Source organism: Cygnus olor, chromosome 5, assembly GCF_009769625.2.
Source record: "Cygnus olor isolate bCygOlo1 chromosome 5, bCygOlo1.pri.v2, whole genome shotgun sequence".
Taxonomy (NCBI): domain Eukaryota; kingdom Metazoa; phylum Chordata; class Aves; order Anseriformes; family Anatidae; genus Cygnus; species Cygnus olor.
Genome location: NC_049173.1, coordinates 6,988,646 through 6,999,631, shown reverse-complemented (window position 1 = coordinate 6,999,631; position 10,986 = coordinate 6,988,646). Strand labels below are relative to the sequence as shown.

At 40.4% G+C, this 10,986-nt stretch overlaps 1 long non-coding RNA gene across 1 annotated transcript in view; it reads right to left on the bottom strand.

The window, feature by feature from the left end:
• Positions 1-2,089: 2,089 nt before the first annotated feature.
• The window catches only part of LOC121071288, a 31,761-nt gene continuing 22,864 nt past the window's right edge, over positions 2,090-10,986 (bottom strand). Inside the window, exon 3 of the long non-coding RNA XR_005820503.1 lies at positions 2,090-9,476. This is a non-coding gene — a long non-coding RNA (uncharacterized LOC121071288). The remainder of the gene's footprint in view (positions 9,477-10,986) is intronic.

The following is a 10,986-nucleotide window of genomic DNA, read 5'->3' as shown; positions in this document are numbered from 1 at the left end:
CACGGCTAGTCCTTTCTTCCTCAAGGCAAGAACTCCTTGTTGTCTTTAATGTTTCTTTGGCATGATAAACAAACCTTGACTTACTACAGAATAAAGCTTCCTACCCTGAAAGATCAAAAGATGGCTAGCAGAATAACAAACAGAAGAAAACCCACACCCAACAAATATTTCAGGTACCCAAGAATTCCTCACTTATACTGAAACACTAACTCCTGCAGGACATGCCAGGCTCCCTGCACACAGCACTGTACGAATTTAACAGAGTGAGGAGTTTTACATCAAACTGAAGACTCAGAATAAATGTAAAGAGGAAATTGAAGGCATACTGGGACAGCAAAGCATGGTCTGTCATAGGCAAGATTTCCTCACCCACTGAGCCATCGGGCTACAATGCAGCTCTGGGCTGGAAGCAGTCTAAAGACTGCAGCAAAGCACTACAACAGCACTAATAAGTCAGGCTTCATAGCTGGGCTTCCTAATGCAGGTAGGAGTACCACAAACTCAGCTCTGTGATCTCTGAGCAGAGATGAATAAGGTCCTGCCAGCTGCCAAGGTGAGGTGTGACTGGTTGCATCTGGTTGTATCAGCAGGATCTGTTACCCAGACTGGGTCACCTTCAGTCTGCCTGAGACAACATCTAGAGGCATGTAGAGCAACACAATTTTTATGGTTATAGGTTTGCCACCTCCTTTGGCCCGCGACATCTTCAGGAACAGGCTGACCACAGGGATGCCATTCCTAGAGCACTAACTCAGTGAGGAGATGTGTTACCTCTTTCAACAGAGCTTCCTGGGTTAACCACAGTTTTTCACCCAAGGCTCCCAGGGTGCAAGTCCAATTCTGCTTGGGTATGGAAAACTGAGAACATGAAGAAATAGCAAAAGGTGTTGCTAACCTGAAAACCACTAGATGTGGGGAGGCTGAAGAGAAGCTGGACAAATTTAGGAGAGATAGTAAGTTATACCACTTCTGACCTAGCAGTACTTTGGATAGTTTGTACTTCAGCTTGATGGAGGGAGGAAAATCAGTTATTGTCCTGATTCTTTGCTTCAGACTGTACTCCACTGTAAGTATTAAAGCTGGGTGAGTCATTCAGAAGAAATTTGTAATTTGTTTATTTTGACCCATTTCTATTTCACAAATCACTTTTTCTTTTACAGTTCTACAACAGTCTTTCTCAACTTCTGTCAGGGTGAAGGCTGCTCATGAATTATTTAATGTTCAGTACATAGCGTACTGATTTGTCACCAAATCTAGAAGGTGATGCGGAGGTTCATGGGTCAATTACAAAACGAAAGGCAAGTCAAAATTCATTGCGTGATCTTTTACCTAAAAACTTCCACATGAGACTTTCAGACAGTTAACTACTTTCTTGTTCTTAACCAAAAGATCTGGTTTATCAGTAAATATAGAAAATTAATTACAAGGATTGTAAAAACTACAGGAGCAAGCTCCAAGACACGTTTGCTGAAATATTCCTTTATGTGGATTTCTACTGTAGATGTGATTGGTAGTCCTTGTCAATCAGCAATTGTATATATGCTTAGAAATAAAAATGGATGGCAATAATTCTACTTTTGATTTTGTTGTATTTGTATCCAAAATATGAAAGTAATTTTCCAACAATACTGCAAAATACATACACCTCAAAAGCCTTTATTCTTTATAACCTATAAAGGGTACAGCCATCAATTTTAACACTTATTTGGTACATTACATTTTTGCCATGTTGCTATCATAATCATAAAATGTGATTGATGTACCGCTATTCACTATTTCATTTAGACAGGTTTATAGACTAAACTACAAATGCTCAAATTCAAAGACTATGTTCTTTTTACAGAGAGATATTTTGTTAGCACATGGTTTAAAATGAAAAATCTATTACAATCTCATTTTTAATCTGAATGTGGCTTTAGAATTAGCCTTCAGACAAAACTTCTACAGAAGTGCATGTGTTGAGTTGTGCTTCAAACTTCTTTCATACTTACACCTTTTAAGAACCCATCATCTGCAGAGTTGTTTTGTTTTTTTTTTTACAGCTGTGCCAAAATTCAGGAATAATCTTTCATAAATTATTTATTCTTCTGTTGGCAAGACAATAGATCATGTACCCAGTTTTTATTGCATATGTAAATATAACTGTATGAGATAATTTGCAGATTCAAAGCAGAACAGCAAATAATTATAATAAAATAACGTTGAGAAAGGAATTTATCAAAGCCAGCTTACTGCTCCTGATAACAGCAAGTGATTAGAATTTGGGCTAAAGCAACGCTGCAATTTCTGCTTATGGTAATAATTATGCCCTGGTTTTATGGCCATTCATGTAAATGGTAAGATTTCCATAGACAGCAACTGGGAGAAGAAGTAAACTTGGCTTTTTTTTTTTGTGACTGCAGTGCCAGACAGAGGAGATGGCGATGAGAAGCACACACGGGCATTTCAGCAAGACTCATGCAGAGGGTGGAAGGAAGAATTCTGCACAGGACAGGAAGCAGGAGATAAAGAAAAAGCAGTACTGTGCAGGTTGACAGGAGGAACAGCACTGAACTGCAAGGGGGACTGGAGAAGGGTACTCCTCCTGTGGTGACGTGAGACTGGGGTCAAGATGTACAATCCCAAATTCTCTATTTTAAACCACTGGCAAACTCCCTAGACAGCATGAGCCATTCTGGGTGTTATAATTCAGCGGGACTGAATTAATCCTACCCCTGTGCAGAGGGATCAGCTCTCCACCAGAGCAAGCCAGCCTTGCTCCAGGCACCACAGGAGCCTTTTGTTTCACTCTAGCTGGGAATCTGAACCCCAATGCCTATTAGTTTATGCTACATAAAACCAATCTAGTCTGCTGATCAAAGCTTTAGAAGGCTGAGCTCGATTTAAATCTCACCTTTGTATTTTTAGAGGCCAATGAGTGCAAAGAGAAGCAGCCAGAGGAGAATTAACCACTGTTTTTATTAAATTAGAGAGAATACTCGATACATTTCAGTCTCTCGAGTTAATACTGTGCAGAAGCATGCAGGCAAAGGCCCATCTTTCATTAAAAATACTGCACCAAAGTGGAGCTTGATCTATTATTCAATCAATGCTCTTTTGAAGTAAATGGTCATTTTACATCAAACCCTTCTTCTTCTTTGTTTTCTTTTTAATGCCAAGTCTACTGGGATGTGGGGGCACTCACTACCCTGGCCTGTATTCATTCAGCTGCAACAAGAAAGCAGGGAAAGGAAAGGAAAAGTATTTATAAAGCCACAGAAAGCGCTGTAGTGGAGCCTTTTGCACTTTCTATGGGTGCAGAGACAGATAAAAGGGCTTTGTTTAAATATATAAATTTGGACGAGACTGCAAGGAAGTTATTTATCCTTCTAGCCCCACTGGAAGTCCAGTGTATTTTAACTGGGGGTGGGCATTCCCTAATAAAACTACAAAACTCTGCCTCTGCTCTCTGCCCACCATTTTTGCTGACAATAGAGGCCTCACGGGTGCACCCACCTGCACCTTTACACAAGAAGAGAAAAGCTGCAGGAAGTGAACAGCCAGAGCCCCTGACAGTACAGATACCAAGCAGGGAGAGCCGACAGGACAAATCAATAAGGAGTTTGCAGGTGTCTGCAAGACAAAGGCTGCTGCAAAACAAATCGCTGTTGGAAACGAAAGGCATGTTGTGCATGGTTATGTATTAAAGAAATTGGCTGGTGACAACATAAACTGGAAGTCTGTCCTTTGAAATGGAAAGGCAAAGAGCTGCCCGTGATGGTGAGGATGGTGGAGTGGGATTAAAAGCAAAGCAGTTTTATATGGGGGAAAAGCTCCCTGACTATGAAACGGAGAGATGGCATCAGTGAGAGATTCACGTGAGCAAAGACAGGAAAGCAGAAGACAAAACAGAAGGCAGCTTTTTAAAAATAGCTGCCAGTCAGAGATGATGGGCTGGCAGGAATGTGTGTGCATGCACGCATGCACATGCGGTGGGGGAGCTTTCAGTGACAGCACAGAACTAGTTTTTGCAGACAAGCTATTCTGGAGGGGGATTAATGTGCATCCCAAGCAGTTCCACCAGCTGCCCTAATACTGGGGAGATTCAGGGCCTTCCTTTGGAGAGACCAAGAACAGCAGTTTACATCAGATCCTTTGCCACTAGCCAGGAAAATGCCTCCTCTTTACGATCCACATCTGCTACCAGCAGAGAACAAAGCTAGATTAGGAACTGAAGCCCTGTCTGCAAAAGTCAGTAGGAAGTAACACATTGACTTCTGCTGGTTTTAGATAAGGCCTTCATAAAGGACTAGATGGAACATATTGGCGTGCTGGGAGGTGGGGCCCAGATGTGCTAGTTAAAGAGCACATACAAAAGCCTTTGGCAGAAAATGATGCTTAACATCATAACCGTGGAAGTTATCTGTGCGTGCTCTGGCTCATGCCACTCCACCTGGCTGGTACCAGTCACACAGAGCAGAATGGCCCTGCCTGGGCTGGGAAGACTTCTGTCCATGGAACGGCTGAGGCTGGAAGGCACAGCTGTAGATGGCCAAGTCCAAACCCCTGCTCAAAGCAAGGGCAGAGAGAGCAGGTTGGTCAGTGCTGCAGCCTGCTGGGTTTTGAGCAGCTCCAGGTATGGAGACTTCACATCTCTGTGAGAAACCTGTCTCACTCTTTGACCACTTTCATGGTAAAACAAAATGACAACAACAACAAAGTATTTTCACTTGTTTAAATTGAATTTTCTGCCCATTTGTGCCTTTTGTCCTTTCACAGGACACCAATGAGAAGAGGGTAGCTCCATCTTCTATACACCACCCTATGAAGTATTCATATACATTGATAAGTTCCTTTTGAGCCCTCTCTTCTCTAGACTAAGTAGTCTCACTTCTCAAATTCTCCTCATACAAGAGATGCTGTCTACTTTCTACTTTACTTCAACTTTGTATTGCTTGATTTATGTATTCAGATATACTAAATGTGCTTTGGATTTCCAAACCTGAATAAGAAGTTTTTTCTTTGCAGGATAAGAGATGTTTCAAAACACCACTGAATTTTGCCCCAGTACTTCCTGGCCTTTCGAGTGAGCTTTCTTTGTTTCTATATACATTTGGCTTGGGCTCTTGTAGTCAAAGGACTAGCCCATTTTTTAATTTTTTTTTTTGGGGGGGAGGGGGAGGCGGGGTGGAATATGTGGGGAGTTACATTTGCAAAAAGCTGTTATTTCAAAGTTTTCAGGTTTAAGTCCCAACAGAAACCAACTTTCAGTCATTTTTTATGCAAGCCTCCCCCATTTTGCCTTTGTGATTGGGTAAAGGAGACACACTGAAGAAGGAAAAGATTTGCAAAACACTGCTGAAACAATAGTACCAAAGGTCAATCCACCCAATGAATTAGCTGTAGCATTTTCTCACATTCTGTGAAAGCCTCTTACCAGTCTGCTCCAACTTGTTCCAGATACAAAAGCAAGCTGATAAACAGCTCTTTTTTGATTTTATTCCCCTACCTTTAATAACGCTTTATTAAAGCATTGACAAGCTTGTGCCTAGTAATTATTTAGAAGCTGCCTCATGGTCAGGTTGTATAGCTTATTGTTGCTGTATGTTTTTCAGTTGTCAACAATTGAAAAAGGGCCAATATTAAAATACCTCGTCTAAAGTCTCTTTTCTTATCATGCATTGTGATATAAAAAACTGAAAAAAAATAAAGATTTCATTGCATATTTATGCCTTTCAAGTTCTCAGATTATTGAAGTACAGGAATGGATGAATGAAATAGCATCCTCATTGTGCTGCCTCCTTTTATCATCTGGATGTTCAAATCAGACAGTGGGATGCATACGTACATCTCTTTTTAATAAATGGCTGCTCATTGTATTTTACCACATTATGTAGTGTCTGCTTTAGAAGACTGGCACTTCTTACCTTTCGCAACATAACTGGGGGCAAGATTTCAGATACAGTTTAGTTCAGGACTGGAACAAAGTAGCATAACGAGTCAGAGACTGGAAGCTGATGTTAGAATATATTCAGGGAAAGAGAAAAGAGCGAAGTGTGAGGCATGTTAAATCATAGCCCACGATGAAGTGTGCCAGGTGCTACCCTCTATTCGTCTGAAATATTTCAGTCAAGATCGGGTATCTTTTAGAAAAGATACATTTATCTTTAGAACTCTGGGAGAAAAATGCTGAGGATTTTTTCAGAGTGAATCCTAGTCACAATTTCAAAAGCCTTAAACATCCTAGCTGAACTCAAACGTTGCAGAGTCCTAGCATTTTGAGGCCAGAATCCAAAAGGACACAGACATTATATCAAGGTCTGCAGCATGTGAAAACTAGACATTTTGTTCAAAGAGTAAAAATCACACTACTTTGTTACACATTGTGCAAGAATTCACACTTAAATATGCTGAATAAGTGACACTCAGAAGTCAACAGGACATGTCTCAAACTGCCACCCTCTTGGACATAGGTCTGTTCTGGGATTGCAGAAGAGAGCATAAGGGAAATCAAAATTGAGGCTGAAGCCTTCTGAACTTAGTGGTTTGCATACCCATTCTGATTTCTGTCTTCTGTACAACAGTACACAGGTTAAAAACTGAAGTCTTCCTGCAGCCAAGAACCTATGAGTTGTAAGGTTAGAAGAACGGCAAAGAGACAAAAGGCTCAGTTGTTCGATAGATACCAGGGAGTCAAAAGACAACAGGAAGATCTGCATACCAAGTTCTACCTCCTTGGGGGAATGTTACAGCTCCTCAAAGATATGCCAGACTGAATCATAAGAAACATTTCAATGTTTTTTCTTTTCCTTCAGCATTTTCTCAGAGTTCACAAAGAAATTTCTTTTGTAGTCTGTTCTCCCCTGAATCTCTGCTGTAAGATGAAAATCTGATGAGTGCCTGACTTTTTGAGCTAACATACAGCCTGCTTATTGGTCACTTTTTACACTTTGACCAATGCCATTTTTCTCCTGTTTGAAGATGTCTTTAACAAAACACCAAGAGAAAAATAAATAAATAAATAAATGCATCACTTGCCTTACCTCCTGACAAGTTGTTAATGTTCTGTGCAAATTTCCTGTTTGCTATTTGTCTGCAATTTTTCCAGCTTGGGACTGCTTTGATGTTTCTCCTCTCTTTTTAGGGTGTTTTTTTAGGGTATTTCTCCCCAGACTTTCTTGCCCTCCAGTTGGAGAGTTCTACTGATGGTGATTCCCCTCATTGCTTTTTCCTTTGTTGGAGTTCATTCTTGATGCTTTCTGGTACTACACCAAGTAACCTGACTAACACTATTGATAGCTTATTTTCTCCTTTTCCTCCCAGCATAATTCAAGAAACATCTTATTGTAAAGAAGAACAACAAATCCTTGCTGTTGGAATAGAGGGAACCTTAACGATGAAAGCAGTGTTGGCTGCATTATGACTGACAGCAGCTTTCCTTTGAAAGCAACTTTGAAAAGACACAAGTAACATTACTGCATACCCAAACATGCAGTGCTTCCATTGTCCTTCTAAAACACTTTGTCAGCAATAAGCCATTACCAACTCCATTCTCCAGGGAGTTAAAAATTATAATCAGTATATTTAACACCTGCACAGCTGTTGTTGCTGCAGCAACCTTTCTTCTCTCCTTTTCCATCCCTTACTTATTTTCATCACAAGTTTTACTACTTAGTACAGGCTTCTCACAGTTATCTCTTGCATAAGAAAGCTTTCACCATAACTCATCACTTCCATCCACCACAGACTTCACCAACCCTGTAGGGTACAGGCCCAAGGAAGATTTGTGAAGTTGACCAAGAATCAAGTCTGGGAAGGTAAGCAACTACAGTTCACAGGAAAGAAAGGAAGATACACATTCTTTTATTAATATTTGAGATCCCCATGAATGCTCATGGAGGTTTTAATAGCAATGTGGGAGAGCTGGAATGTGGAAAAGTGATAACTTAGGCAGAAAAAAGAAAAAAATGAAGACTTCCTGATTACAATCAGGATCTAAAGACACATTCTTATTCTTGCCTCTCCTTAGCCTGAACTCTACCCACTGCCAAGTCTAGACTGTGTTACTTTATGTGGTGGTGCCCATGGAGCAGGCCACAGACAGGTATTGGAAATCAAAGGTGGCAAAAGGAAGACTCCTACTCACTGACTGGGTAGAGTCTGTGCCTGCCAACCTTCCAGTACTTCCCCATTTCAGAACCACACCTTCTGAAAGGGCCCAGAAACAAATTATTGTCCTATGAAAACCTACAAGAAATAGGATCCAAGAGACTGCTTTCACTCCCATCCCAAGCACAGCATAGCTGGTTGGATTTGCCTTGTCAAAGCAACATGCTGCTGGCAAGAGTCTCCAAAAGGCCCCACAACTTTGTGAGCCTTCCTTCCCCAGCATCAGAAATAGGTCCTACACCTGGTCTAAGCACCTGCAGCAATCAAAGCTTATCTTTGCAAGCAGACATTCACTCAAGGCTGGAACTTGACATTTCTTTGGGGAAGCAAAACTTTGGGAAGTTTTTGCAGTAACACAAATGTGTCAGCAAGCTTTCTAACACAGGAGAGCAGATGCTGCTATTTCTGTCTTATAGCCTCAAACAGTAGCCAAGATTTTTCCAAGGTTGGGCAGGGGGTTGGTTTGTTGGTTTTGGAAGACCTCTCAAAGAAATGCAATCTTAAGAGGATATGGTAGGCACTCCTTTGCAGGAAGGCAACAGCATTTATCCCAATGCACCTGGGAGGGATCCCAGAAATGGGGGTACTTTGTTTTCTATTTTAAATGGCAGTTACAGATGGCAAAATTCAAACATATAATATTTTAATTCAGGGTATGGAAAGATCAAATGCTCTTATAGATCCACCACTTAAAGCATTAGCTCTTTAGGAAGTATACTGATATATTCAATACAAAAAGACAATTGCTTCATAATAATTACTGATACTTTATGTGGAATATCCCTTCAGTTAGCTTAACTATTCCAGGTATAAGCATAACTGTGAGGAAAATTTACCCAAACATTAACTGAGAACTTTGTATAGCACATTACTGCATTAAACATCCCTCATGTTTTCCAAACATATTTTCAGAGGTGTGAAGTCTAACAGAGTACAATTAACTTAATGAGATTTAAATTACACTAATGCAACTCATTAGGAGAAAAAGGTTATAACGTCTTCAGCAGTTAATCAAAGGATCATGTCAACAAAGGGAGACAAGTCTTCCAAGATTCCTCCGTAGTCAGTAAAAAGGAGCAGTTTCTCCTAGAGAGCAAGATTCAGTCTAGAAACTTAATTCAGGTGTTCTTATTTAGCCTCAGAGGATCCTGTCTCTCTTCATCAACTCTTAATGAAGCCTAGAGGTCACCATCCCCGAAAGAGAAGATACGTTGCTCTGAACCTGCTGTTGTATTTTAGGATCTTCATTATTATTTGAAAACCTGGTATCTTCAGGTATCTGAAGATATCTGAAATATCTGGTATTATCTTCACTATTATTTGAAAACCTGGTATGGAAAGAGACATTGTGATGAAGTGATGAGATCCATTGTCATATAATCATTTTCCATAGAGCAGTAGCGATCAAAAAAGTTAGAAATTCTATTTCCCATACTTTATAAGTAGACCGTGAACCTTATGAAATCCAATAACGGAACTTCTTGTAAAACAAGACTGAGTCTTGAGCCAGATTGCTTCTTGAATCTACACAGATAAGGCCTACAGTGAGGACGTTATACCCAGTCAGTAACAGGATTAGCAAAATTAAGCCACAGAGCAGGAATCACAATACTGAACTCAAAGTCGAGTTATTTTAAGAAAGTAAAGATTTTTTTCTTACTATTTTCTCATCTTTACAGCCATTATAGAACACTTCAGAAGCGAGTAGGAAATTACTTCAACGATGGAAGGTTTTGAAAAGCAGTTCTATAATGAGGAATTTCCCACTACACAGAGAGCAAAGCACAACTTAAAGACTGTAAGTGGGCACAGTTTGGTAAGCAAATATCTATCATCATATGACTGTACATCTACCAGCACTTGAAGCTTCCTGAATTCACATGGAACATAGCTCCTTATATTTTAATGGCAACTGTGAAGGATTAAACATTCTTATCTTTCTTAATGGCTGCCTTCCACTCCCCTCCTCTGAACTGCACCTAATGACCAAGATCACTCTGTGGATTAGATAACTTGGTGTTACTGTTCTATCCTCCACTTCAACAAGTGACGTTTTTGGACTCATGTCCCACAGTTTTGGAGGGGGGATGGTGGTGGTTGCTTGTGGTTCCTTCCACTCCACCCCCCACCACCTTGGTCTGGCTTATAGTCCACTATCAAAGCAAACAACTCTCAGCACCATGTCACCTCTCATTCAGCAGGCATCCAAAAAGCAATAGTGCCTCATTCCTCCATTGCTGAATGCTTCTTCCACACTAGCCCTTCTTCTGGCAATTGCATTGCTGGCAAGGACTTGCAAGCTGAATACAAGCAAGTGTCCAACATCCCATTTCAAAGGCCAATATAGTGCCTCCATTTACAAAGGGAAAAAAAAAAGGCATTACTTCTTTGGTACTGTTTAGAACTTTCCCACCCAGTTTGCACTTTAATCTCTCATTAACAAAAAAGACCAGGAATCTTCCCATCATCTCCTTTGCTGGTGGTGCTGCCTCTGAAGTTTCCTATAGCACCCTCCAACTGATGTCTCCATATTACCTTGGCATACCCACCTCCAGTACAAATGCAAATATCTTTCTGCTGTTATTCTAGCAGCTCACGTTTACTCAATCACTCTATATACTCTTCCTTGCCGTCCAATACCAGACCTAGGTCCTAAGAATTATGACCTTCAATGGCTTTGTTTTTGAAGGGAGTCGTCACAACCCAGAAAAAAAATATATATGGTTTATATATATAATTTTTAATAACCCACCATTATTCTGTTGGGCTTGGTGTTTAGTATCCCCTTAGTACCTTTATCAGGCTTTATATCATGACACAAGTGTTGCTATAGCAAAG